The 27,053-nt window shown below is 42.4% G+C and overlaps 1 protein-coding gene and 1 long non-coding RNA gene across 10 annotated transcripts in view; one reads left to right on the top strand and one right to left on the bottom strand.

Moving 5' to 3' along the window:
* Window positions 1–14,987, top strand: part of LOC134479878 (uncharacterized) — a 30,491-nt gene extending 15,504 nt beyond the window's left edge. The window contains exons 2-3 of the long non-coding RNA XR_015624708.1: window positions 7,024–7,116; window positions 11,303–14,987. This is a non-coding gene — a long non-coding RNA (uncharacterized LOC134479878). The remainder of the gene's footprint in view (window positions 1–7,023; window positions 7,117–11,302) is intronic.
* The window catches only part of Grip1 (glutamate receptor interacting protein 1), a 657,804-nt gene that overhangs the window by 358,005 nt on the left and 272,746 nt on the right, over window positions 1–27,053 (bottom strand). The window lies entirely within an intron of this gene.

Here is a 27,053-nt window from a genome sequence, read left to right as displayed (position 1 = left end):
GTCCTGGACAAAGGACTTAAGTACCACCTAAAACTGAGTAATAATTATATACAAATCACCAGCGACATCACTGTCTACTAAGCAGGCATTATGTTCTCACGTTTTCAAAGGGTTTGTTTTATATTTTTCTCTGAAAGTTTCCTTCAACTCTTCCCACTTGGATTCAAGTGACACAAATTACAAAGTAGCAGGGCAAGCTCTTGCATTGCCTAACGAGGCAAGTGACTCCTGCCGGGGACAGATACAGGATACCAGTGGGCTCCCCCTACTACTACCCAGTGTGCCAAGAGAACTGTGCAGCTGGAAAAAGAAAGACAAGATGGTGTGGACCACGCAGAGAGGCCACACGGCTGTCTAAACCCACGATGGATCAAAACAACATTAGGGAAAGCAGACTTCATGTGTGTCCTGGTTCCAGGGAAACTGGGCTGAGGGGAGGGAGGAGGGAGAAATGAAGAAGAAGACACGAGAGTTCAGTCACTGGCTGATGAGACAGAGAAACTCTGTTTTGAACACAGAAGACAGATGAAGTTCAAATTGCATTATTTGGGCTCTCAGCCAAATCACATGATCATCTAGTATTCTTAATATGGCCAGATTTTAACAATGTCACACTCTAATAAGCCAAATGTGATTCCTTTCAATATTTATTTATTATATGTAAGTACACTGTTGCTATCATCAGACACACCAGAAGAGGGCATTGGATCCCATTATGGATGGTTGTGAGCCACCATGTGGTTGCTGGGATTTGAACTCAGGTCCTCTGGAAGAGCAATCAGTGAGTGGTCTTAACCACTGAGTCATCTCTCCAGCCCCTTAACACTAGGTTTTAACAGTAATCTTGAATTTCTTCATGACTAGAGCATTCTAGATGGGATGTGATGTCATAGTACCTCAAGCAAAAGTAAATGGATAACGGAATCATGTTCTGAATAGTTACCATGTTCTTTGTGCCAGCTCATTAACCAAAATTTAATCCCAGTCTTTTTTCTATAGCAAGAAGTTCACCTGTAGTTGAGAGTAGACTGATGGGTTACAATTATGAATGCCCCATCTAGAATGTTCTGGTCATGAAGAAATTCAAGGAGATTACTGTTAAAACCTAGTATTAAGGGGCTGGAGAGATGACTCAGTGGTTAAGACCACTCACTGATTGCTCTTCCAGAGGACCTGAGTTCAAATCCAGCAACCACATGGTGGCTCACAACCATCTGTAATGGGATCTGATGCCCTCTCCTGGTGTGTCTGAGGATAGCAACAGTATACTTCCATATAATAAATAAATATTGAAAGGAAAAACACCCTAGTATTAAGATTAGTAAATTTTAGAGCTGTTGAAAGGGTAAAGGTGAAGAAAGGAGTTAAAATTTACTTCTCTCTTTTTTTAAACCTTTTTCTGTTAGAATAAAGTGTAACCAGGCACAAATGGCATCATGAGCATGCTTAAAGCATGTCCTTTCCTGCCTCATCAGCTAAACACATGGCTACCCAAGATTAGGAAAGGTAATTTGCATGGTTTAAAAAGTACACCAATAATAATATTACGGATGTCAGCCAAGCCGTATTCTGAGTCTCCTGTGTTCCAAATATGATTTAAAGGGCTTATGCGAACTGATGTCTGAAACCTTTATAATACACCATGAAGTAGTCTTCATTACACTTATTTAGTAGAAAAAGAAATGAAATGAAATTAAACTTTTTCTCATAAACCTTAGCTTCTTGGAAACTCAGCGCAGAGCTAGAAAAGAAACTTCTTCATCAACATTAATAACTCACTTTCACTGAAAACACTTTCATTTGGCCTTCCTTACTGGGCAGATAGGCCATTGGTCACACCCTGCTCATCTGATTGGTGGTGATATTCACAGGCTCAAAACTATGCAACATTTAAAAAGATTCCCAGGTCACTTATGACAATACTCCCGTCTTGGATTGTTTTTAGATCAACACCTCAACCTGTGGGTCGTGACCATCAGAAAACACACATTTCCAATGGTGTTAGAAACAGAGATGTCACTCAGTAGCAACTACAGTTATGAAGTAGCAAAAAAATACATGAATAAATGTATGGTTGGTCCAAAGACCATTGGAAATCATGTTTTAATCATCACAACCCACAGGTTGAGAACCAGTGTTTTAGGACACAGTATCTTTTTATGATGGAAATGTCTTAGTGCCAATAAACCAAAAATAGTTCCACCTCAGTCACCCAAGATCTTCTTTACCAATGCAACCCAAGTGAGAACGTCAAGAGGTGTGCATGGAGTTGTGCTTTGGTATCACAGACTTCCCTGTAAAGGAACGAAGGAAGCTGGTCCTCATCAGAATATTGAGTCATCTAATTTTCGTTCCTGATAGCCAACCTTCCCCACCCTACCCCACCCCCATCCCCACTCCCCAACCCCGCATCACCCTGCCCAGGACTCCATCTGACTTGTCTACTATTGAATTGGCCAAGTGAGGGCATGAGAAAGATCTAATGTGAACCTTACACTGATGTTCTTTGAGTTCCTTTTGCACAAAGCATGAAAACTCACTATCCTAGTTCTACCTCAATGCGAGAAACAGACTCTGATGTGGGAGAGGCAGGAGGGGGGAAAGGAAGTCAGCAGGAAGTGCAAGGGGATCCAGAGAAGGAAGTCAATAGAAAGCTTAGATCAACAGTGCACAGAAGACTTGAGATTCAGAATGCAGACCACTCAAGACTGGTCAGCTACAGGATGGGAATCATTTATGTAAAATCACGGCGGCCAGCAACAGTTTGGAGCCTGAACATCTTGGATTTGGGAATAGTTGCATATCGTAATGGGCTGTCTTGGAGATGAGACCCAGATGGCAATGTGAAGATCATTTATATTTTTATATTTATACACATACCCTATAGGTAACTTTTATATAATAACCTTAGTGTATCTATGTTTTGATACACACACACACACACACACACACACACACACACACACACACCCCAAGAGTTTAGGTGTGGAATTTTCTATTGGTGGCACCATGCCGGTACTGGAACACCAGAATCTGAAAACGTGTAGATAGTGGACGCACAGCTTGAATCGCCGTCCATTCTTCTCCGTTCTACTCCCATCATGCTCTGGAACTGCTTCTACTGCAGAACATGCCGAGAGGACACACTCCTCCTCCACTGCTGCTGCTCTTTAAATTCTTTTAGTGGTAAAATTAATTCTTACGACGGCAAAACAATCTGATGTGCAATCTTCTATCCAAGCCTCCCATCACCCCCCTTTGAAGCAGTGAGGTACACTGCACATTTGCTTCTGCCACAGGAGCTCTCGAATTTCAGAACGGAGGATCTTTGCCTAAAGCTTTTTGGTTTCTTCTTTAAGAGTGACGTTATATAGCCCAGTCTGGCCTCCAACTAGAGATTCTCCTGCCTCAGCCTCTCAAGGGCTAAGGTTACCTTCGTGTGTTCACATGCTTGAACTCAATACCTTTATTATGCCATGTGTCACTACTGGGCCCTTGTTTATGGAATGCACAACCCCAGGAAAGGCTCTGCTTCAGAAGTCTTACTTTGAGGGAGCTGATATTAGAGTACAAGGGTTCTCTGGGTACTGGCAAGTCACTGGCTTACTGATCCACAGTTTGAGGCTACGAACAGTTAACATTTCATTAATTTCTGCATCCTATAAAAGGATGATTCATGACTTTGATTTAATGGTGTCCTTCAACTGTCCGTCCAGCTACACTTACAATACGGACTGTAGATTCCTTACTAAAGTCTCTATCCACGACTGAGCAGACATTCACTATGTGTGGTGGGTTGAGTAAGAATGGCCCCCAGAGGCTCATATATTTGAATGCTTAGGGAACAGTGTGATTTGAAAGGATTAGGAGGGGTGGCCTTGTTAGAGTGGCTGTGCCTTGTTGGAGGAAATGTGTCACCTGGCTGGTGCTTTGGGGTTTCAAAACTCCAAGGCAGTCTCAGTGCATTTCTTTCCCTGCTGGCTTTGGATCCAGATGTAGAGCTCTCAGCTACTAGGTCTGCCTGCATTCTCCAATGCTGCCTACAATGACAATAATGGACCAAACCTCCGAAACTGTAAGCAAGCTCCAATTCAGTATCTTCTCTTACAGGAGCTACTGTGGTCATGGTGTCTCTTGACAGCAATAGAACACTGACTAAGACACTGTGGATGAGTAAAAGAAGGAACGAGTAGATGGGGGAGTCATTCTCATTTCCTGTATTTCATTGAAAACTCCTACCCATTAAAATACATTGATTTGATTGTTTTTAAACTACTAAGAGACTAAAAACTCTTATTTCTTAAACCATCTATATGCCTTCTGAGTGAACCAGACAGGATTCACTAAAGGAAAGGTAGCAGTGACTGAGCGTAGATCCACTGACCTAGCTTCCGTACTGATTAGCAAAAAAAGAGAAAGAAAATGTATTCCAGGTCCTAAAGCCTGGAAGGCAATAAGACTTAGTTAGCAGAGGTAACAGAACAATAGGAACGTCTTTTTAATGCTAGCAAAAATAAAATTACTATTTGGAGGCAAACAACACCCCAAATCTATTTATCTAATAGTAGAAGAATAGAAGCCAAAATATATTTTTATGATTAGTTAGAGGGGACACAACACAGCCGTGATAGCAAACCTAAGCTCATTACAGAAAGGATGCTGACGTTTAATCAGATAGCATCATGAAAAGTGCGTAAATCAAAAGTAACTCACAACTCTTAAAACTTTCATTTCTTAAGGAACAAAATGAGCCCAAGATAAATCTTTTAGCAGGAACAAGCCCAGGGACAGGTGTGTGTCAGTTTCTCTGGGAACTAGGAAATGCTCAAACAGCAATCAATTATGTGGTAATGCATAATCTAGCAAACGACTACACATACATCCTTCTCTAAGATGTTCTTGTGTTCCTAAGGGGCAGAAGCAAAGTAAGATTGGAAGTGCGATCTACTCCTTTCTGGATTAATTCCTCTTCTCCAGCTATGTCTACTCAGTGTCACATCTTAGAACTTTAGGGAGCAGCGCTTCAATATAAATGGTTTAATTTGATTGACTGTGAAAAGCCAAAATGTGTGTGTGTGTGTGTGTGTGTGTGAGTGTGTGTGTGTGTGTATGTCTGTGCGTGTCTGTGTGTGTGTGTGCATGTACGCGAGCATGCATGGGGGCACACAGACATGCGTAAGCTTTCCTATGGTGTGTGGGGATGTGTGTATGCACATGTACGTGTGCATGTAGAGGCCAGAGCACAATCTTGGGTCTTGTTCTTAGGAATAAAGGATCTCTCTCTCATTGGCCGTAGCTCAACAATTAGGCTAGAATGACTGTTGGCTAGGAAGCCCCAAGGATCTTCCAATGTCCATCTCCCTAGGGCTTGGATTATAGACATATGTCCCTTGGGTACTAACCCAGTCATTTCCTCAGCCCTTTAAATACTTTTTGCCCACCGAAATTAACTTCAAATTTCACATTATTTTTAAAAAATAAAAGTATTTCACATAAACAAAGTACACCCAGAAGCTCTTCAAGTTACAAGACACTGATCACTTCTGAGAGATAAGGAGAAATCGGTGGGGGTGGAGATTAGAAGTGTCTAAAAGTCAGTGCCTTAAGAAAAATAAAAGACAAAATGCTTTCATTATTTATAGTCTCTATGCTGAGATGTTTAAAGTTATTTCAACAGGATGGTCTGGGGAAGGATTAAAGACACTGGGGTGTCCAGATACATCTAATTAGACAGCAAAAGCTGAAGACTGCCTTACATCACCATTTCTGCCTTCCCAGCAAGCAGCCAGCACCATGTGTAAAAACAGCTTTAATCATTATAACTGACCTTTGGCAGGATTAATAGGCTACCAGGCGTGATTTCTCACTGTAGGCTGAAAAACTGCAACTAACTCCAGAGAAAATTACATAACCACTGGAGCGAAAGACAAGCAAATAAGTTAGGCACGAGCCAATTGAGATGGAGTGGCCCAGCCTGTCAACGCGCCGCTCCTAAGCTTTGTCCTCTGGACACATAATATACACCCTTGGGTGCCAGGGTGAGGTAATGCTTTATAACATATAATAGTCCCCATTTTCTCCTTTTTAAACAACGCTGAGGTACCGCAGCCAGCATCATAGAAAGAGGAGAGGGTTAAGAATCAAATACATCTTGTCATCCCTGTACCCGGCAAGCTTATAAAAGGTAGGATCAATTTGCTTTAGCAGTGAGTAATAACCTCTATGTCCTTGAAGAAGCACTTTGAGAAATGCCAGAGTCACAGAACTATACAGCCAATGACACTGATTAAACGCTCTATTTGCTATATATTTTACTGAAGGTAGAGGTGGGGCAGTGGGTTGATATTGCTGTGGCTAGGGGAACCGCAGGGAGAAACCAGGTAAAGGCATCTTCCCTAGGGAAATACTGTTTGCAAACTTTGCACTTTCTGGTGAACTTCACTGAAGTCCGTATTTTATACAATCCTAGTTTAGTAGACTTCCTGTGCCCCCTCCGCCCAGTTACCTTTTCCCAAAGCTTACTGTCATCTCATAGGGGGTTTACCGACTGATGCATCTCACATGCAGCCAGCCCCATGCACCTGGAGATGCTACAGATCTTCTAGGCTGAATCTTACCTACCATGGCAGTGAAGACTAGGAGCACCCACACAGAGGATGATGCATCTAACGGAACTGAGGAAGCTCGTGATGAGAGAATTTATGCGACCCAGTTGGATATAACATCTTGTCCTTGCTTGATGAAACAAGGCCATTTCACTGTTAGAGCCTTGGGAAAAGTGCTTGCCTCAAAGTCTGTGCATGACAGTATCAAAACACTCAGATAACTATATTATTATTATTATTATTATTATTATTATTATTATTATTATTATTATTACTGTGATGGTTTGCATATGTTTACCCAGAGAGTGGCACTATTAGAAGGTATAGCCTTGTTGGAGGGAGTGCGTTACTGTGGGGGTGGGCTTGGAAACCCTCCTCCTAGCTCAGGAATGCTCAGTCTGTTCCTGGCTTCCTTCAGGTGAAGATGTAGAACTCAGCTCCTCCTGCACCATGCCTGCCTGGAGGCTACCATGCTCCCGCCTTGATGATAATGGACTGAACCTCTGAACCTGTAAGCCAGCCCCAATTAAATGGTGTCCTTTATAAATCTTACATTGGTCATGGTGTCTGTTCACAGCAATAAGATCCTAACTAAGACAATTATTATTTACTACTATGACTACTACTGCTACTACTACTACTACAACTTGGGGAGTAATTAAGGAAGACATTAGGTGTTGATCTCTGGCTTCTACACACATGCACACTTCACTCATGTACATCTGCTCACAAACACATACACCACATTCAGTTTTTTGTTTAATTTTTAAAATAGGCCACTTAACCTATAGGAAAAACAGCTCCCAAATGTTTCTGCACCTTGAGATACCTGAAAACTTTTTTTTAAATTACTATAGTGAGTCCACATCCCAGTCCACTAACTCGGAGTCTCTTGAGTAGGTGACCTAGATTTCACACCTCTCCATGTATTCCTAACCTACTGTCATGAAAAGCCAGTGGGACTGTACAACTGCATGGCGAGGCATGAGCATCACCTGGAGCCCTCCTCCAAGGGCGGCAGCTCAGCCACAGCCCCAGTTTCTGTCTCGGTCCGTATGGGCTACCGTTCTAAGACGCTCCTAGGCGATGTCGAGACAGGAACTCATAGGCTCATGACCTGCATCGATGTGTGTAGTAAAAGAATGACTCTCAAGCTGAGAAGGCTCCTCTCCGTTTGCCATTCTGAGCAAGCCTTTTTCCATTCGCACTCATCAAGACGCCCTGCTGTGCTCCTAGTGCAGATCCTTCAAAAGGACAAGGTGGGAATCACCATAAATGAGCATATCCTGCGGCTTGCTCTCTGCCCCATGATTCTGCTCTCCAAAGGACAAGAATCACAGCTTTGCCTCCGCTTCCTTTGTGACTCTGATAGTTCTCTACTAACCGAAACGACTCAGGCATAAGGACACCATCATTCCCTACCTGCGAAGGGAGGTCTCAGTTCCCTGCACAGAGGACTCTTGAGTGCATTGTTCTTTGGGTCCAGAGGTCAAGGTCAACCGTGGGCATTTTCAGATAACACAGTGGATAAATCAATTGCAAACCCTCCTGGGTACTCCCTTTGCTATCTGCAGGAACCGTACAAAGCATCACCCTTTCTAGAAAGCTCATTTGTAGCACACAGTGCACGGTTTTCTATAAAATATTATTGGATGCATTTGGGGCTGTTCCAACTCCCGTTTCTGTGTCTACCAAGAGAAATAAAAGTGAACGCTTCCCTTCACGTTTTGTGCTTGCACTCATGTTTAACAAATGCAAAGTTAATGGTAAAATATTTAATTTGCTTATAATTTTTAAATGACTTTGGTAATTGCCTTGAAAGATGGGTTGGAGCTATTCAAATATAAAATTGCATCCCAATTACACCACCCACCAGCTGGTAGCTTCAGGAGAAATTATGTAGTCACCTGTACCTCTGTTTCCTCACTTGAAAAGTGTGGATAATGCTAGCTCCCACCTCGAGGGAATAAACTCAGGCAGACAAACACTCAGCTCAGTGCCTATAGCACAACAAGTCTTCCATAGATGTCGGCTTTTCCCTCACTCTTACTTACTGGACACTCAACGAGCACTAAAGAATGTAACCAATGAACAAACAAGTAGCCAAAAAATGTTAGGAAAGGGAATACTTGGGTTCTACCATTCTTCAAGTCTGGAGTTGCTCAGTGTCTAAAATTTAAGAGGGCGTGGCTAGAGAGTGTGACTCAGTGAGTGTGAGCTGGAAGTATTGTGTTATCAGTGCTTTAACCTTGCTAAATTGTCCTGGGTTTTGTCCCTCCCTCCCTCCCTCCCTCCCTCCCTCCCTCCCTCCCTCCCTCCCTCCCTCCCTTCCTCTTCTTTTTTCTTTTTCTTTTTTTTTAATTTTATTTTAAAGATATGTGCCATCATTCTCAGCTTATAGATTTTGGATATTTAAATTTAAAATTGTGTGTGTCCATGTGTGTGCGTGCGTGTGTGTGTGTGTGTGTGTGTGTGTGTGTGTGTGTGTTTCTCCTGCATGCACATCCTTCCACCCTGTGCATGCAGTGCTGGAGGAGGCCAGAAGAAAACAGCAGACCTCCTGGAAGTGAAGATAGAGACAGTTGTGAGTCAGGATGTGAGTTCTGGGAATCGGACTCAGGACCTCGGCAAGAGCAGTCTGTGCTCCTCAGCACTGAGTCATCTCTCCTGCTCTTAACTGCTGAGTCACCTCTCCAGCCCACCCGCCTTTCCTGGTCACAAGATATGCTCATCACATCAGAACACTAGGATGAGCTTCGAAGTTCAGTAAATGCCTTGAGATTGTGTTCATTTATATTTTTTTTGTCAAATCTAAAGAAAAAGCTTTGCAGCTGGCCTAAATGTCAGTGTCATTTGGAGTCCTAACAACCCAGGTAAAATATGAATAATGCTTATATAAAGAAAACCCACTTTTAATGATGCTCCTCGTCTTCCCATTATTGCATTTCTCCTACCTAATACTCAAATTTAATATAATAATAAAATGCATCATTAAGTTCCAGCTATATTTAAATATATATCCTGAGCCTTAAACATCCAAAACCTCACACATGGAGAGACAGCACCTGTTAGATACAAAACTAAACACTAACTAATGGCGAGGCCTAGTGTGTGTCATAAAATAAAACCGTGTATGACTCACGGCTACATAGCTACAGAATATGTATGAAAGTTAAGCTAAATCTGGAGATTGTTTTAGTCTAAGGAGATGTGAAGGTATTTTATTTTGGGTCAATCCTGGTTAAAAAATAAAAGGTTATCAAAGAAGAAATAACTTTCTAGGTTCATTCAAATGTGCCAAGCTATATAACTGGCCCAGATTTTAAATAGTTAAATAGTTTAAAAGGTTAGTGCAGAGGCTACAGGCATGGATAGTTACTACATGTGCTATAGTTTATGAGAAAGCCTTCAACAATGTAGCACCTGCACATAAAAGGGACTGGAAAAGCTGGCTGAGAGCCACAAACAGCAAAGGTGACCACTGCTAGCTGAGACTCGCTGAGAACTTGTCCTTTAGGGACAGTGCAGGCCTTGTACTTGGTTGTCACACGCCTCGTCTCCTCCAGCAGGCCCATGACATGTGTGTCCTACCCACTTCACAGCTTAGAGAAGCGAAGCTTGGTGAGGTTCAGGAACGACCGAACCAAACACTGGAGCCAGGCATTCTAACCTTGTCTGACTTTTCAAAAGCCAAAGCCCTTGGTGGGTTTAGAGCTTAGATCAACATTTATGAAAATGGAACAAAAATCCTCACACAATTAAGAATAGATACTAAATTGTAGCCCTAATGGGAAGTAGCAAGGAGAGCGGACACCTAGCCAGAGCCTTTAGAAATTGCTGACAGTATCAAGGGTTTTAGACTGAAGGAGTCTTAAGACACAGAGCGTCAATCTCAGAGGCGTCAAGCTTCATCCTCAGCTCAGCTAACAAGAGCCTGTAATGAAAGGATCAGAAACCTCCAAGCACCAATATGTGCCGAGGAGAAAGCCTTCTACCTCATGATGGCTTGGACTAAAAGAACGGAGGCATCCTGTCAGAGCAATGTCTGATGCTGAGCTCGCCAATGTTTCCTATCCTCCGGTTATCACGGAGCACTGGGGATCAGGAGACAGAAAAACACTCCTTCCTGAAGGTCCCCTGGGAAAGCACAGAGAAACCCAACTGTGAGGCCCTTGTGACAAAGTAGAGGACACGAGGGAGGGAAAGAGCCAATTCCACGGCTGCCTCTTGAAGCCACTGGGGACACACGTTAGGTCTGTTCATTAGTTGGTTGTCATAGCTCAGCCCATGAGAGTGAATGTGGCATTGTGGGGTTGGGGTGGGGAGACAAAGAGACAGGAGACCATCCTAGAGCATGGCTCTGGCAAGCAAGATTTCCTAGAAAAGGAAGGAGGCAAAGGGTTTCTGAAGGATGTCAGAATGCTGTGTGTTAAGAAGAATCAAAAGGAGAAGGACAAGATGAGGAGAGGAGGTACCCAGAGATGACACCTGATTTCCCTCAGGTCAGGGGATGGTTCAGGCCGAGGTCATTGATACTAGGTTTAGTCTAGGAAGAACCAAGAAAGAGATCAAATCACTGTTTTCATTTTGGGGATTTCACGTGCTCGAATGCAACATATGTATTTATCAGAAGCCAGCAAACAAACACACAAAAACAAAAAACTGAATTTCCCTTTTGCATTTTTTTCCCTGTCTAGAACACGTAAGAGGAGAAAGCTATTCGTGAAGCCTTGTAGCGCTCCGGGTTAAACATGCTCGAGTATCCAGTCCCAAGTGGCTCATCTCGGAAGATATAAACCATAGAAATAGGATCTAAGAATTACTCTAGTTAATCTCTGCACAGCATGGAAAATTGAATGGTGTCTGCAGATGGGAGTCAACGAATGTTTACAAAAGCTTAAGGAGTAGGGAACCGTAAAATTGAGAACGGATTCACTGAAATGTTGTCATGCACTAGACAAAGGACAGAAGAGCACGAATAAGCGGTGGCACTGAAGTCACCATCTACCAACTGGGGAGACCGGGAAGAGGTCCCACTGCTTCTATCTCACCAGCCACAGACATGGAGGACACATCCACGCACCCAGTCCATCCCCAACGTTGGAGGGAGGCTCCAAATGTTTGCTCGTGACATGCTGTGGACACTGGGTCTCTTCAGACTGCCACCTAATCTATGCACAGTTTGCATAAAGATACAGCAACCAAACCAGCTCAACTTGAAAGTGGTCGAATGGGCTCAGGACGAGAGCTTTGAACCATCCATAAACAAAGGTGCATGAAACACTCCACTTGCATGAACAGTGAGGAAAACCCTGAAGAATGACACCGAATGCAGAGGCTCTGTCACTGAGGCAAGGCATCATCAACCACACAAGAGCGTGGATCAGTGTGGCCCAAACCCTGAACTCCATGAAGTAGGAAAATCCTTGGCTCTCCACTTTCCTACAAACTAAATCCAGACCCACAATATGCTGAAGATGGCAGCAGGGATATGACCAGCAGACACAGCCATGGCGTCACCCTGCCATGAGAACTGGAATTGCACTTGTGTCTCAGGAGTCTCTGTCCATTAACTGTCATCACACTTACGGATGCTCAAGGATGCATGTGGGCTGCCTGGAATCCACATGGCCAGAGGCAACACTTTTAGCGGGAGAAATGTAAAGTGATCAAAGTTCCAAACAGTTATTTACAGATACACTTTAAAATTCGGGCCATTAACACAGCGGGGGACGGAACACGAAAATCTTGGTATCTGGGCCCCTTGTCTCTTGGAGCCATCCCGCCTGCAGCCTGTGTTTTTTCACAGGTTTCATTCTCAAGGATGATTTGGAAAGATGGAGAGAAATTAGCATATTGATTTCCCAGCACTCTGAAGGCCAAAAGCAGCAAACACTCGGTCATGTTTCAGATGACGGAATGTGAAATTAAATTAGGCGATGCATCTGTGCTCTGCACCAAATCGCCAGCCCCAGTGAGTGGTTTTAAGAAGCAGAGAGAAGGGAGAGAAAGAGAAGGGGAGAAGCAAGTGAACGGATGGGCTAGCCAGGCAAGCTGGAGAGGGTGACTGAAGGAAAACCAGTAAATCCGTGCTTCAAAATGCATGCAAAGAGAGTCGGCAGCTGGCACTTCTAGCAACAGAGCCAGTTCTAGGCACATTACTTGGAAATACTTCACATGTCTAAGGTATCTTAACTTGGGAGAATTGATAGCTGGATTTATTTCCTTTTAAATCATCAATTCTTTCAAATACCAGTTCCTGGGCTTAAGGTATTTCTAAATTCTCATGATATTCTTTCTGATGGGTCCTAGGACATGGTTTGTTTTTGAAACAATAGACCACTAAATGAAACCATGACATTCATTGGTGCCATGTACCTTTATCGAGCCAACACCAATCAAGTCTATAACTGTGGATCACCCTCTCCCTCAAGGAGTACAGGATGGACATTTAAAATATATATTTGTATAGCGTAAATGTAATGTAAATGTACAATTTGTAAATGATGACAAAATTTCTGCAACGGAACGGAAACAGAAGAGTTACTCCCCGTTTTTCTCTATTCTGTTAAAAAAGAAAACGTGATAATTCAGCGTTGATAGGTGTTACCAGAAAAAAATGTATACATAATCTATCTTTATTTTATGTGGATTGATATTTTGCTTGAATGTATGTCTATGTGAAAGTGTCAGATCTTGGACCTACAGGCAGTTGTGAGCAGCCACGTGGATGCTGGGGTTTATATATTATAATACAATATAATATATAAATGTATATAATTTCTTCCTGGCCAAACCAATTTGAGAAATCCTAGAATCCTAGAATCAGGAGCTTTTCAAAGTCCTCCGTATGCTTGTGCATACAGAAGAGTGGGAGGCAGGATCGTGTTTCCAAAATGGACTGTTTGTCATCCTCTCTAGGGACCCCTATATGTTGGGAAATGCCACAGATCCTTCTGATCCAGTGCACACTCATCTGCTCAAATCCATTCCCAAATCACATTTCCAATATTCTCAAATCTAAGTGATGGAGTCATGTTGGCCTAATGACCCAGAAGCCAGATGCCCCAGGCTACAGACCACAAACTCTGTTCTGTTGCAAGGAGATTAAAAAGATAGAAACAGCAGACAGGAGGAGATTAACATATGTGAGCCAAGTTTAACCGTATGCACTGTCACCTGCACAGGATGCCAATTCCGGACTCTGAGATTACCATTTATTTGAAGAAACAATTCCTTTGGCAATTAGAAATGAGTTGAACAGCGAACTCTTTCCATCCTGAATGTTTGAGATGGAACTGAATGCTCTCAGCTAGCAGTCAAAATGTGTAATCCCATAAGTCAGAGTTTCCATGATGGTTATTGCTGTTGCTTTAATTATTAAACTAATAACATGAGTATAAGATTGCATAGATAATTCAAACGAAATTGAATCATTTACTTGTTAGCTGGCAAAAGGCACGATAATTTCTCATTGTGTGTTAAAGGGAGGAGTTCTAGTTAGCATAGAAGGCTGTGTAAAGAAGGGCTCAGCCAGGCTCCCTGAGGACCTTGCAGTACGGTGAGGCACTCCAGGGCAAGCTACAACAGATGTAAAGTCATTCAAAGGAAGACTAGGCTGTATCCGAATTGTTATCTAACTTTGAGAGCAGAGAGAGATCGCCCAAACCATGGTGCAAATTGAGAAGCCTTCCACTTATGGAGACAAAACTAATCGTGTTCACAGACCTTCATAGAGGACAGGGAAAACATCATGCATACATGTAGAATGAAACCTGAATTTCTACCACTTCTCTAGGAGGATAATTTGGCAAAATCTAGGAAAAGGTAAGTACTCCTGGGTTGGTGATCAGTGGGTAAAGACTCGGACACAAGTACAGGGACCTGGTTCAGATGTCCCCCAAAAGATCCATGAAGTCAGTAGCATGTATCTGTAACCCCAGTGCACCTACAGTGAGATTAAAGATTGAATTCACTGTTAATTCACAGGGAAATCCCCACCCCAGGGCGGGGGGTGTAGGCCGCATAGACTGGCAGATATAATTGGGACAGAGGGTAGAGACTGATAACTGATGCTGTCCTCTGACTGTCACGCACTCTCTGTTACATGCACACACTTTCACCCACACAAGCACACACACAGGTATGTACACAAATTAAAAATTAGTAGTCATTCCTTCCTGCATTATTCCATAACTAAGAGTGCGTTTGATATATAAATGAACACGTATGTGCAAAACACATGTAGATTTAAAAGTGCATTATGCCATACTCTCTTTAATAAAAGCAGTCCTGTAAGAACTACTTCAAAAGTGCACGCCGAAATAACAAATGAAGCATTCACAATTTTATGGTGGTTGCACATTAAAAGTATAACCCCGTGATATGCCTTTTTAGTAATTATTTATATGAATTGTGTGTGGTTGAATGCATGTACATATACCATGTGTTTGCAGTAGCTGTAGAGGTTAGAAGAGGCTTCAAACCTCCTGGGACTGGAGTTAGAGATGGCTGGAAGCTGGAATGTGTGTTCAGGAAACTGAGTGTGTGTCTTCTACAAGATCAGAGTGCGCTCTTAACCACTGGGCCTTCTCTCAACCCTCTGCGATACACCATTATAATAAATAAATTATCAAAATTATATTCACCTGTTACTTTTGGTCTTTTAAAAATATAGCCACAATAAAATATAAAACCATACATGTGGTTTTAATTCACTGTTAATGTTATTTTTCTGTCATACAGAGCTGCTAACCCTCCAAGAAGACTGTTGTCCACACACACTTCCATGCAATGCAAGACATACACATTCACACACACTCACACATACACACTCTCTCTCTCTCTCTCTCTCTCTCTCTCTCACACACACACACACACACACACACACACACACACTCACTCACACAGGGATCAGTTTTGAGATCAGGTGGATAGCTAACGAAAAGATCGTTTTGTTTTGATTTAACCCCGGGGAGGCTCCCTTTCTTTTGCCGGTAAGGTGAAATTATGGTCGCCTCTCTGCACTGCAGGAGTGCGGTGGTAATCAAATAAGGCCAACTGATGGAGCACACGCTCACAAAGTGCAACAGATGTTCTCCGACACAGTTCCGGAGTTTCCTTTCAAGAAAACCTTCCCTAAGGTTAGTATGAAGCTGACAGCTGTGGCCCAGCAATGGGTAGGGCAGGATTTCTTGAGCGTGTGCGTATCATGTTACCTGTAAGGGAGAAAAGGAAAGTGAGGATCTCCAACAGAGATGCACACGTTGGAAGGAAAGGACAAGCTGGAGACGAGTCAAGGAATGGCGGTTGGCTTTCAGGTCAGAGTTGGGAGCAATCTGTGGCACCCTATTCTCTATGTAAACAGATGTTCTAAAAGATTTATTTATGTTTCATGTGTCTGCTTTGTCTCCATACCCAGTGATGACCTAGTACCTTAGGAGACCAGAGGAGGACATTGGGTCCGCTGGAACTGGAGTTACAAAGGGCTGTAAGCTGCTGTTTGGGTGCTGTGCTAGGAACCAAACCTGGGTCCTCTTGGGAGAGAAGCAAGCCCCATCTCCCTAGATCCACAAGTGGTTGATTATAAAGTTGCCCAGTAGCGAAGAGTTTCATGGGCACAGGGAGGAAACGGTTTCACTGCTAGGAGGTAGAAGAGTTCATCCCAATACTGTCTAAGCTGGACAAGCCTGAAGATGGGAGACTGATGCAATCACTTCCGACCAGAGAGATGGTGAGGAAGAGCTTCAGCCTAGGGGACAAGAAGGAGAGCGAAGTCATGCCCACATGGCTTGGGAAACATCCTTACCAACAGGTGATGTCTCAGAGGGGAAAGCCTGGGGTGGGCCACTGCTTTCTCCATGAAGAAAGTGCCTCTGTTGACAGAGGGAAAGCAGATTGGAGCCGCCAAGAGCAGTCTGTCTTTCCCATCCCTGGCCAACAAGCAAGTTTTCAAACTAATTCGGACTCTGCAATGTGCCAGGCCACCCAGGCATCAGGAGGATACTTCAAACCCAGTGAAAATAAAAGCCTTGTGTAATGTAGTGTAGCATTTATTTGAGCGGCTGGATTTATTTCAATGGCTTTCAAAATGATGTTCGCTCGCTATTCAAGGAAACATTAAGAGGTCACTTAAACTTTTCAGCTATACTTTAGTGCATTTTATGGAAGGATCTCTATGCTGTAGCATTTGTGACTTTGTGGCTATAAAAAGCTCCCTCCTCCACAAACATATTCCTCATGTGTGGCACAGATTTACTACTGCGAAGTATCTAGAGGAAGAACGGCTTTTAGTGAGCTGAGGTACGCAAGAGAAAGCAGCTTAGACCATCATGAGAGTCAGAGTTAGGGGATCTGTATTGGTCTTTCCATTTCTGTACGCTTACCCCTTCACTCACTCTATAAATGTTTACTCAGCATCCCTGAGAGCAAAACATTAAGGGTCCTTAGGTTACCTTGTTTGTCTTGGGGTGGGGGGATCCTAAGGAAACAAATAAATGTTATCCTGTAATGTAAGCACTGTGGTGAAACTAGAATTGTATGATAGCGAGTGACTGAGACTACGTATTCTAGACAGAGAAGTCCTATGTTTGAGGACATGACCTTTAAGATGCTTAAGAAGAAGTAGTGGGTCTGACCTACTCAGGGGTTGTTGAGTCAAGCCAAGAAACAGGGATGTTGGCGTGAGAGGGAGTCATGGTGGCAGTGGGTAGGGGAGTAGACAGAACGAGCTAGGGAATCCTGAAGTGCAGAATGCCGGAGGCATAGAAGAGGGCAGTGAGTTAGACTCTGGCTATAACAGCAGGGTATCACATTGGCGAAGAAGAGGTTCTGGGTGGTGTAATAGCAACCTGGCTTTGCATCTTCCAGGATGCCTACCTAGAAACAGACAGGGAAAGATGGCCGAAGCCTAGGGACTATATTTTACTAGTCTAAACGACAATGTGTCTCAGAAATTTCATACTACAGGCAGGTAGGTTCAACACACACACACACACACACACACACACACACACACACACACACACACACACACACACATATGGGTTCCTGAACCTGGGTTCCTCTCTCACACAGGAAGCTGCCAGATCTGTCATTTCTCTCCTCCTACTCTTTTTACATAAAAACGTATTTGCAAATGGTTGGAGTTGGATGAAAGAGAAGACATAACTTATCAAACTTGCACACATTTTTGAAATAGCTTCATTGAGAGGTGGTTTACATGCCATAAAATTTGTCTGCAGGGAATATATTTTTCTACCAAAATCATAAGGACACACAAACATTAACATCATCTAATTTTGGAACTTTTTAATCCCTGTCTAGCCTAGAAGAAATTGGAAATTAAAGGGCATTAGTAACAACCACATTGGATGGTAGATGTAAATTTGGATGACTCTGAGTTCCTCAGGGTGAACCATCACTTGACGTAGAGGGTACAAGTACTGAGGGGGATCCCTGTAGAACACAATTCAACATATGGTTCTTTTCGAGGAACTGATTTTAAAACAGGTCATCAGAAATAATACTTTCATCTAAGCCTTCTAGGTTTAAAGGAAGGATGTATAAAATGGCCTGGCTTATTTTAAAAGAAAAATTGGGCTTCTCCATTAGAGTCAAATATAAACACCCACTGTGAACAGCAATGCCCTTCCGGAGTTTATCTCCAACAGAAACAGTTAGTTACTAGATCGTTTTGTTTGTACAGATTTCAAAAACATGCAAAAGTAATCTCACTTCACATCAGAGACTGGGATGCTGGTTTACCTCCAGTTTACCTTAAGTATTGACATTAGCGTGTTGGGAATTGGCAGGTGGTCCTGAGGTCCTGACACTCCCAGTGGATGCCAAGTGGACAGATAGGTTTGTGTCTAATAGATTGATCAGGTGGCCCATTTAGAAGTCAAATGCCTTCCTGGATGACCACTGGATCAGCTTGCACTTGAGAAGGGGATATCGATAACAAGTCTGAACTGAGGCAGGGTCTGCAAACCCATGATTAGGGAGCTATCTTAAAAGAAGTAATTAAGAGCAGTTAGTGTTCACGAGGTAGGAATGGGTGTTAATTTCCTCCTTAACACCTTTCCCTGGAACAAACTGGTGAGAAATTTCTTGAGAGAGGGAGGGGGAGAAGAGGAAAGAGCTCTCCCTCCACACACATAGAGGGATGTTTAAATAATGACTGGAATAATACCAGTGATAATTGATAAAGACGTTTGGTGGAGTGTGTCTTGTTAAATGCTTCTGCTCATCCAGAGTCTGCTTTAGAGACCACCTGGGATCACCTGGTGAGTTTCTTTCATTCCACTCAAGAGTAAGGTATGGAAAGCTGATGTTATTAGCCAGGAAGTACATAGCTAGTTGGTATTTATGCCAGTATCAGAAATGAGGTATCTTGGTACACAGACTGTCTTTCCTGTTCACCATGGCGGCTACTCTTCCTGCTTACCAAGAAGCACTCTCCACAATGAGGGAATTACTATTGACCTCACCTGATGTCCACAAGGGACCACAGCTCTCAGAGTCACACACATTTTTATAGAGGGGGAACCTAGAGACACTTAGGAAAGTTAATCGACTTTGACAAGGTTAAAAATCAATTAAGTAGAGGTGCAAGCATCCAAATTAATGCCTACTCTAGAGTCTAAGACTTTAACCAAGGGGCAATGCCCCCCTCCTTTGATCAATAGTGTATGTGGCTGCTTCAAAGTTAAAGAGCTGGTGAACACATAAATGCTATTTCTTGATTATTATAATACCATGAAAAAATGAGTTCTGTATTTCTAGGTTATAATCTGGTTGGTCTCACTTGTTTATATCAGAGGAAAAGTTGTACATGAGGCCAAGGCTGCTGTCTGCAGGAGGCAGCCTCCCCCTCTAGGTAGCAATTGGTCAGTGATAGAAGTTCAGAAATGATGCAGCATCCAGAGAGATGTCCTCGCAGATGGCTCCTCTTTTAGTGATGAACTTATATTTCCTTGGCAACATGCAACAACCGGGTTAAGGATTCATGGCCAACACATCAATTTCACAATTTCCTTCCTAAGTGTCCATGAATATTTAAGAGCAGGTCTTGCAAATGGAGTCTAAATAACCCACTCGTGCCCTGAAGTACTGAAAAAAAGCAAACGATTTTATTTTTGCTCTTCAATAGAAACCTAAGAAAAACACCCTTAGATAAGGAATGTGCTATTTGGCAAAATGTAGTCCACTCTAGGACTTGACTTTACTCATTCTTTCTATCTAAGCTGAAGAACTGAGACACTTAAGGTGTTTTCGCTCAGTTGTTAGGTAGCGCAGAGCATGGTCCCTTTCAATGTATTAAAAAACGGATATCAAAGTCCATAGAACGGTAAGACAATGATATTTATTTCCCGTATAATTCTCATAATTATGAACTTCCTACACATAAACAGGAATAGTTGAATAGAGGGGAAAATATTTTCAAAAAGCCCCCAATTTAAGTAAATAGTTCCTTTATTTTATTTTTATTTAGGGGGAAGGCAATCCATCAACACTTTTGGCATCATCCTTCATGAGCTACCTTGTTTTTTGAAACAAGGTCTCTCGTGGGGAGTTTGGTCTCAGAGATTAGGGGAGGCTGGCCAAGCCATCCTCCTGTCTCCACCTTTCTAGTCCCCAGTGCTGGGTTTTCAAGTGCAGACATTTTTATGTTAATGCTAGAGATAAAACCCAGGTCCTCATTCTTGAGTAGCAAGTGCTTAACTGACCAAGTTATCTCCTCAGGACTGTCCAGTTTAGTTTTTTTTAAGTCAAGACAGCTACTTAACATGGAAAGCAAGGGAGTTGAGTAAGCAATCGTTCTGTGCAAGTGTACTGCAGAGGATAAACTAGCTCCTAGATGTTTCTACTATTACTGCAACCATCATCAGTTTATAGAAACCTACTTTCTGACAAAAGCCAGATGGCCGACAAGCTTACACGCTTGAGAAATGAGACTCAGAATGTAGTGTGTGCGACACTAGAAGTGAATCATCTCGTGTTATGGCTTCACCACATCCTGGTATGGGTGCCATCATGATTCTCCTTCCAGAGATGACGCCACCATGAATCAGAGATGAAGTCACACTGTTGGAAGGGGCTGAGACGGCATTCAGGGGGATGTTCGTTCCTCTCCGGTCTCCATGCTCATAATGACAACACACTACAAGCAAGATGCCACCCCTTTACAGAACATCACACCTAAGCTTCTTAATGCTTAGTGGTTCTCTGTGCTATACTCCTTCTAAAGCTTCCACAGCAGTGGTCAGAGAAAAGATGTGAGAGAGGAAGGAGGAGGAGGAGGAGGAAGAAAGGGGAAGGAGGAAGAGGAAGAAAGGGGGAGGAGGAAGAGGATATTTCCTATTTAGGGGAGAAAAGGGGAAGGGAGAGGAAACGTTTCAACGTTGCTTTTAAAATCCACACAGAACAAAATAAATTGCCTATGGCAGCACCGCCATGTTCTCTGTAAGTAACCTCTGTTCATCCACTCAGGTTTCAGGTACCTTTCCCATGTACAGTAGTGTTGGCTTGCACATGTCACCCTGAAGTGAGGGCCATGTTAGTAGAGTAGAAGGGACTACCTGGAACATAATAGGACTGTCCCTACCTTCCACAATCTGCCTCTTGTTCCCATCACAGCCAAGGCTTGGCTTTTGTAGCATTGCTACTGTTGTTGTTATCGTTAATTGTGCACTAGAGATGGAAGCCTGAGTTTTATATAAAACAAGGCAGATGTTCTGAGACATCTCCAGCACAAAAACTGACTTTCATACTAACTTTCTAACCCTACTAACGTCCGCTGGCCATTTAATACCCTAAGTAAGCACAGGTGTCAATCTCCAAGTATTGAGCTGGACTGGGTATAAAAAAGAGAAAGCAGAAAAAAGTAGACATGTTGTTAAAGAAAGAAGGCTGACATGAAAAGGTTGCTAGCAAATGGGGCTGCAGATAACTCAGGATAAAGTAGTTTCATATTTATAAAATTAACAAAATTAAATAAAATCGAACCAGTCCAAAATTTCTTTATGTTCAGCCTGAAAACCCATCCATTAGACATTCACTGGGGTTAGTAACCAACATCAAGCACACCATGGAGCCTCAGTAACTCAGGTTTCTAGGTAATCACACGTCATGCGTGAGTTTTTAAAAACATTTTTAAAAGATTTCTTTCTTCATTCATCCATCCATCCATCCATCCATTCATTCATTCACTTATTCATTATTTTATGTGCATGTGTGCTCCTGGGTGAGTTTGTGTGCATCACTGCATCCGGGTACCTGAGAAGGCCAGAAGAGAATAAGAGGGGAATGGGAATCTCCTAGAACTAAAAGTATGGGCAGTTGTGGGCCTTCTGGCATGAGATCTGGAAACCCTGGTCTGAGGCATGGGAATGCAGTATGTGCTTTTCACCCTAAGTCATCTCTCCAGACCCACTGTGTGTTGAAAGGAAGTCCATTAGGTTTAGTGAACGACACTAACTCCAGTTTTCACTGAACCATAGAGTAGAAAACTCCACCAAGGCCTGACAAATGATTTGTGGTTTTCCAATCGACCACACACAATCTAATTTCATCACAGAGCATTCAACAATTCTATTTTCTCTCTGAGAAACCTAGAACTGACCCCCAGGTCTAATCTTTTAGATAGTTAACGGTTGGGGAGCATAATAAGCCGTCATCAACAAGCAAGCTGCTAGAAAGCCATGGCTATAGCTTATTAGGTTTAATTTTACACATGAGCAACCTTGGACATTTAGTATTTGACCCCTAAATGGCCCCAGGTGATCCCAATTACTATCTGTGTGTGCACACACACAAACATACTCATATACCTGTATTTTCTACAAGCCAACACATTAATAAGGCTTTGTTTTCATACTGAAACTCCACATAGATAACTAACTATAGTCATAAGAATACGTCCTGCTCATCCTGGTTATACTAAAATGCTTAGCAGAACTAATTGTAGTCGTAGGAATATGTTCTGCTATTACTGGTTATGCCAAAAAGTGCTTAGGAGACATTTGTTGTTGTTGTTCATAGCACGCTCATGAATTACAAACCTATAATTTCCCAGTTGTTATTGATTCTAGGCAATTCTTTCACATGACATCTTTTGTTGAGTACAGTGCCTTCCCATTCCACCAACAAAACAATGCACATCGTCAGGTGCACCTTCAGGTCCACCACGACCGAGATGCCACTGCCCAAATTCATGGTCAAAATCTAAGTTTCAAGGCAACAGGATTAAAAGGTGTGATTACATCATGGGAGTGCACCCCACATGAATCGGATAAGTGTCTTTCTAAAAGAGGCCCCATCCCTGAAAGCTTCCTTGACTTTTCTCCAAGCAAGCTGTCCAAATAAGCACAAAAGACGAGGCCTATAAGCAATAGACCCTTGTCTGACCCATGCTGATTGGGATCTCGGTCTTGAACTTTTAGCCTCCGCAAGTGAGAAATAAGTCCCTGCCCTTTACAAGATGCACAGTCAATGGGATTCTGTTACTACAGCTTACATGGGCTCACAAGAGCAAGCCTATGGTGAATTGTATGAATTAGACAAGGCAGGGACATAAAAGGGACAGACAGATGCAAGTCTGGTCACTTTCTCCCAGACTCAGAGAAGAGCGGCCCAGAACTTTGTTAGTGGGCTCATTTCGACACCTCACGCTCCTAGCCACAGACACCATCATGAAACTCAGTGGGTAAGCTAGGCAGAAACCAAACATGAGGGCCAGAGAGAGACAGAACAGAATGGATATGGAACCTAATCTCAGGATTACCCTGTGGCTTCCTTCAGAAATACTTTTCTTCTATTAAAGCCAGTTTGAGTTCTTAATTTCTGTAACTTTTCACTTAAAGAGTCTGGACAAGTAGTGGCCAGGCTGTTGAAATTTTATGCCATTTGAGTTACTGTTGTTGGGCAATGACATCTATTACAGATACAGCAGGCAGCCTTATGGTGACTCAATGAGTCTCCTTCCTCATGTTTCCACCATGGTAATACCCCATTCTCCTGAGTACAGGCTAAACCCTGAGGCTCTTCCAAAAGGCAGGAAGAAAGGAGAGCTGCTTCCATAAGTACTATTTGAAAACAATTTTGATTTTTTTTTTTGTCTTTTCTATCCTTTCTGGCTCTCTATGGCTCCTGAGGGCATGGGAGAAAAATACAAAAAACAAAATCTGTTGTCTTCAGCCAGTTGCCAGAAAGAACCCAAGACCTATTTGCAGGTATCTACGTGCACTTGTACAGAGACCTCTACCTGGCCCAGTCTCTGGATAGCCGCAACAGGTACAGCCTGTGTGTTGTTCGCTAGCTGCAGAAACAGCAGAAGCCCAAGGAACAAATTAAACTGCACCCAAACTCTTGGTACACAGAAGCTATGAGAAAAGAAATGTTTGTCATTTGAAGCTGCTAAGAATGGGAGATTCATTTCAAAAACATTCTTATCATTTAACGATTTCTTTTCGTATATTTTGCTCATAACCTTTACCCTTTTCCCAAGTCTTCCCAGGTCCTCCATACACCCGGACCTACCCAAGCTCAGGTTTTCTCTCTCTCAAATAAAAAAGATGAAAATCAAAACAAGCAAAAAAAGACAGGAAGACAAAAACTACCCAAACAAAACAAAATTAAAAGCCCACCTAAAAAAAGCCTGGGGTGTGGTCTGTATTGCCAGGCATGGGGTCTGCCCGGGTGTGGTTGATAGACCCAGTAACACTCAATTGGAGAATACTGATTCTCCATTTCCACACAGATATCTGTTGCAAATAGCTTCTTGAATAGAGGTAACACTTTGTGTCCCCTTCCCAGTGCCTGAAACTGTTTAGATCTTGGACACAGCGCCACACGCTCTGTGAGTTCATGTGTGTATTAGCCCTGCTGTGTCTGGAAGATGCAGTTCCCTTGGAGTGATGCACCCACCACCTGTGGCTCTTACAGTCTTTCCTCCCCCCCCCTCCACAATCCAAGAGCCTTGAGGGGAGGACTTCGATAAAGACATCCCAGAGGATAACTAATAGGATGCAACTAACCTCAAGTAATAACCATAAAATACTCATCCTTTGACTCTCGAGAGCCTTTCCTGGGAGGACATCTCGTCTATTTTTAAGGCTTTCAAATTCAACTGACGTTCACCATATCATTCTATCAGGACCCAAACATACATTGTTGAAGTTGTGTTAAGTAGGATATTTAAGAGGAAGACTGGGGGTTGAAATTCCATTCCACTTAGACCGGCCTATTTTACAAACATTCATAACTGAGTCCTCACAATGTTTCCAGCACGAATGAATATAGGGAACAATCATTTGTTGCATGTGGCTTGAAATCCATTCAGCAGAAGCTGGTAAATCAGAACGGGCACATCGTTCTCATCAGCTGTGAGACTTTAGACGTACCATTTAACCTTCCAAAACTTTGGCATTCCCATCTACGAAAATCCCAATGATAGCAGCTGGTTGGTAAAATTTTAAGACTACCAGTAGTGATACCAAAGGAAAATATATACTAAAGCATTGTCACATTCTAAAATCGAAACTATAGTTTCTGTAGTGCTCATTACCAAACCGATACTATTCAGGCTTTACAGAAAGTGGTAGAAAGCAGGCCATAATTCATTTGCTCTTTACTAGCTTATAGGGGAAGATTTTTCAGTATCTATTTAAACATGAAATTTGAAATCAGTAACCTAAGGTAACTGTTTCCACTGTGCCTTTTAAAACCTGCAACCGGAATGGGTTCTCTGAATATAAATGAGCCTCTCACATCAGTCTGAACAGTCTTCGCAGGACAGTCTTGGCTGTTATTTATAGAGAAGGCGAGTGAAGATCACAGGGACATGACAAGTCTAAGCATCTCGGCCAGCCAATGTTTAAAAACAGCAAAAGCCATGCTGTGGGAAAAGTTGATTTTAAGTTTAAACAGTGTTTAAAGCCCTCATGTGGAATCAATTAAATGTTCTCCTTGGATCCGCTGCCCCCCTCCTGCTTCCTTCTTGGTGAATCATTGAATTAACATTTTGGGATCACTGAAAACACTTTTTTTTTGTATTTTCAATATGTCACTGTACTTTAACTCAATATACTAGTCCAAATAACAGATCTCTTAATAAAAATGCTCAAGTAAGGATAATTAACATCCTTTGGGGGCAAAGATATCAACAATAAGCTGCTATGGACAAAACAACACATTATTATTGAATTCCGGGCACCAGGCTAATATTTCTAGCTACGAAGGTCCTTGAGACTCAAGTTGCTCACTTTGCTTTTAACGAACAAGGTCAAAATCATGAATCGAATTCTAGCAGCATACTTTACACCTCAGAAAAAAATTTTGCCTCAAGGCACTGCAAACTGCTAAGTATCTTTCCAGTAGGTCTAAATATTAATAGACACATCAAAGTTGAGGATGGATTTATCCCTAGGAATCAAGTTCTGTTCTAGTTCTGAACACTTTGGTGTGGCATAAAATATAATTAAAACATTTATTAAGCTCTAACTATGGGCTAGCTGGGTGCTAAGGGAATACAAAGTATAAAGCAGACACACTATAATAGAAAAAAATAGAAGCTGTAGAGGGTAAGGAATGGATCCTCTAGTCCTAGTTTGTCTAAAGTCGGGCAATGCCTTCTACTCCAAAAGCTGGGGTAGATGGATGCAAGAAACATGTTTAGATTGTAGATAAAATTTTTAGTTTAGTTTGGAACAAATTGAAATCTGAGATTCTGGAGCATCCAGAAGACAGTGAGAAACACAGAATTTGAGCTCCGTTGTGGCAACCAAACTGAAAAGAAGAAAATGAGATTGGTCAGGGAGAGTTTATCAAGCAAGAATCCAAAAAGAATCAGGATTTCAAAACAGCAAAGAAAGTTAATGTGGAAGAAGCCTCAAGAGTAAAGGCGATCAGAGGAGAAAAGAATCTCGAAGTGGGTGAGCCAGAGAGGCAAGACCAAGGACCAGAGTGAAGCATCATCTTCAATCACCATAGCAATGTGGAATTCAATCACCATAGCAATGTGGAAGAAGCCAAGGAAGTCTTAAACACCACAAAACTTAGAATCAGGGCACACTGGGGATCTTAGCTGGAAAACTTCTGATGGGATGGTAGGTATGGGATACAGAGAGTCACAAGTCAACATTCAATTATTTAAATATTAACCAGGAACCTCCTTTAAGTGTTGGAGATTAAAGAGTAGAAGCCATGCATTTGAAATATCAAGAAACTGAGATGGGTGAAAGAAGGAAATGTGAATGAAGAGAAACCAGAAATACATCTTCAGTTGAGAATGTGTGGAGCAGCAGGAAGGGAAGAGTCACAGTTTTGGAAGGGGAATGACTGAGAGTGGAGATAAAGACAAATGATTGATGATTAGGGTTGCAAGTCCAGCTAAGACTGGAACTCCTAAGTTTGCAATGTACCCAACCGCCAGAGTTAAAGAGGTTT

This window comes from Rattus norvegicus, chromosome 7 (assembly GCF_021556685.1).
Source record: "Rattus norvegicus strain SHRSP/BbbUtx chromosome 7, alternate assembly SHRSP_T2T, whole genome shotgun sequence".
Taxonomy (NCBI): domain Eukaryota; kingdom Metazoa; phylum Chordata; class Mammalia; order Rodentia; family Muridae; genus Rattus; species Rattus norvegicus.
The sequence above is the reverse complement of the archived record's forward strand: the minus strand, read 5'-3'. Positions and strand labels throughout refer to the sequence as shown.